This window comes from Alligator sinensis, unplaced genomic scaffold (genome assembly GCF_000455745.1).
Source record: "Alligator sinensis unplaced genomic scaffold, ASM45574v1 scaffold240_1, whole genome shotgun sequence".
NCBI classification, from domain to species: Eukaryota; Metazoa; Chordata; order Crocodylia; family Alligatoridae; genus Alligator; species Alligator sinensis.
Genome location: NW_005841902.1, coordinates 1832057 through 1834908, shown reverse-complemented (window position 1 = coordinate 1834908; position 2852 = coordinate 1832057). Strand labels below are relative to the sequence as shown.

Below are 2852 nucleotides of genomic sequence, written 5' to 3'. Positions count from 1 at the left end.
TATATATATATATATATAATTTTTTTTTTTTAAGGCCACATGAAAACTAATGACACCAGGACTTCACCTTTGGCAAATGGCTCTAAAACAGTCTCTTGACTTCTTTTGTACCGGGACCCATTTGTAAACACCAATGGCCAGTCTCCACCCAGTGCCCCTTGCTTCCAACCCACTGCCCCCCATACGGTGGCCACCATAGAGGTCATCCCAGTTTTCTGCTGCTCTGTCCTCTATTGACATGAAACCCAGCGCCTTTATGTCCTCTATTTTTCTCTTCTGAGGACATAAAGGTGTCCAGTTTCATATCAAGAGGACAACTGGACTGTCCTCTATGATGGTGAACCGAGCCCCCAGGTCCCAGCCTCACAGTGTCCCCCCAAGCAGCCCCTTTGCAGGCTGCAACTCTGCCAGCCTGCCAGGGAAAAAGCCAGAGTTTCCCACTTTTTTTTAAAGGAGAACCTATTTTTGATGCATTTTTCAAGTGTGTTCGCAACCCTTTCATATATTCTTGCGACCCGCTTTTGGGTCTTGACCCACAGGTTGAGAAACGCTGCTCTAGCCAACACTTGTGGCCTGGGTGACAGGCTGGCCACAAATTGCTGCCTTGACCTTCATGGGGGGGTTGGGGGGGAGTAGTGAGCTCCAGAAGATCCCAGCAAGGATCTCTTCTGGATCCCCTGAGGTGCCCTAAGGAGGGCAGAGAGGAAAGGGAAAGGGCTCCCAAGAGCAGGGACCAAGTCTTACCTTCCACCCAGAGCTCCTCCACGTTGGTCTCGAGATTAGCTGCCCTTAATCCTACAGCGAAAGCCCCAAAGATGAGGAGGCCGACAACCAAAAACTTGCCGCAGTTTTTTTGAATATAACAGCCCAGTTTGAATAATAGTCTTTGAAACTTCGCTCTTAGCCACAGTGGTGCTTTTCTTCCAGTCGCCTTCCCCTGCAAGGCAAGAAAAGGGCAGCCATTGAGAGCCTGGGACAGACAGATAGACACCCACACGCACAGCATGGGCATGCTTTTTTTCCTCCTTCTTGGCAGCCTCCAAGCACCATCACATCTTCACGCAGGAGTGCCAGGAGCCTCAGAGCATCCATATGAGAGGGGACATGAAGAGGACAACCTGCACCCTGGACAAGACACCTTGGACTGCAGCCCATGTCTCTGTGGAGCAGCCCTCCAGGCACCGGACACAGTGGTGTGGACTAAGACGTGCATGTAGGTGGCTGAGTCTCCTATTCATAAATCAATACCCAGGTTTTGGGTGACATCACTGCTGGAGATCCGGATAAATGAGACAGCCTCTGCCTGCCCTCCCATCCAGCCCATCCCGGCCTTGCTGCAAGCAAGTCACTGCCATCAGTTCAGCAATACAAATCAGTGCAGTTCTGTAATCAAAAATTCATTCATGCTGGCAAGATTGCCAGCACAGGGGAAGCAAGAATCAAAGCAGATGAATCTCAACATGCCAAGAAAAAAAAATCAAATCAAATCCCCCTTTCCTGTTCTAGTTACATCGGTAAAGGGGGTGGGGGGAAAGCTGCATTGTACCAATTTGCTGCCGATTCCCCCCTCCCCAGCTCCCAGCCCCGACTGTGTGTGTAGTAAATGACCGACCCACGTGGTGAGCAATGCTGCGTGATCATAAGCTTAATAGTCATTCATTTCCATAGAGTTTGGAGACGCTGTGTGATCGGAATGGTGAAGCTGAGCGGCCATCTGTAAGTTACGACAATATTTGTGAACGGAAGAGGGCAGCCACATGGATTTTTTTTTTTTTTTTTTTGCCTTTCCACTTCTTGCAAAGCCTTCCCCCCCAAAATAAAATTAAAGAAATCTGCTGCCTGAAATGAACCGATCTCCGAAGAAAGGCGATGCCTCCTCGCTGGGGTTTGCTAGGAACCTTTTTGCCTTGCAAAAGGGAGCGATCGGGACTATTTGGGGGCGAGGGGGTTGTTGTTTCAGAGTCAGTCCCTGCGTTTGGAGCCTTTCGATATTAACAATAAAAGCGAGGATCCGGGATCATAGAAAGGGGGGAGAAAGGGGGTGGGGGGACCTGACCTGCACGGCAGATTTAAGGTGGCAATTTGTTTACAACTTTCACTTCTCCTCCAAGCGCCGGGGGTTTCAACAGGACAAAACTTCCTCTCCTCCAAGCCTGCTCCCTTCCGAGAGCCGCGATGCCCCCGCGGACTGGAAAACGTGACCGAAGCAAACCCCCGTCTTTTCTTTGCCCACCCCCGGAAAAAAAACCCTCGATCTTTTCCCGATCCCCATTTCCCGTCGGAAGCCGGGGCTGCCAGGCAGCGGCACAGCGCTCCGCAGGGATGGGGAGCAGCCGGGCACCCGGAGCGAGAAGAGGGCGACCCACAAAAGAGGAGGGCAGGCGGCAGAGGGTCCCGGGCAGCGTTGCACGAGAGCAGCCCGGGAGCACCCCACCCCCCCGGGGGCAAGGAGGACGGCGAGGAGGGCAGGCTCTTCCGCACGGACTCACAGACGTCCCCCTCTTTCTCCCAGCATTTTATTGGTGGCTCTTTCATTCCCATCTCCTCCTCCCATGCAAAAAAAAAAAAAAAAATAGACACCCCCCTTTAAAAAAAAAAAAGATCGCTGGAAAGACACACGCACACACAGACACCCAGAGGCGCGCGCGCACGCACGCACAGCCAGAGGCTCATGCACCTTTGAGATCTGCTCCAAGGCGAAAGCTGCATCGCAGTAGCTCGGCCGCTGCAGACAGTCCAGCTCGGGCTCCGCAGCGCGTCTGGTCCCCCCGGTCCTCCTCCGCCTCCTGCTGCCGCTCCCCTCCGGCCCCTCGGGGTCCCTGCAGCCGCCGCCAGCCCCGCCGCCGCTGCTC

General features: G+C 53.4%; 1 protein-coding gene across 3 annotated transcripts in view; it reads right to left on the bottom strand.

Annotated features, from left to right (window-relative positions):
* PTCH1 (patched 1) overlaps positions 1-2846 on the bottom strand; it is a 71810-nt gene extending 68964 nt beyond the window's left edge. Inside the window, exons 1-2 of one of the 3 annotated variants that reach the window (XM_014517344.2) lie at positions 2678-2846; positions 745-937 (exon numbers count right to left, since the gene is read on the bottom strand). The gene's annotated coding sequence lies outside the window, so the exon portion shown is untranslated. Of the gene's footprint in view, positions 1-744; positions 938-2056 lie in introns of all 3 variants that reach the window. The other 2 variants (XM_025197697.1, XM_025197698.1) reach the window with 2 other exon arrangements.
* Between the last annotated feature and the right edge of the window lie 6 nt (positions 2847-2852).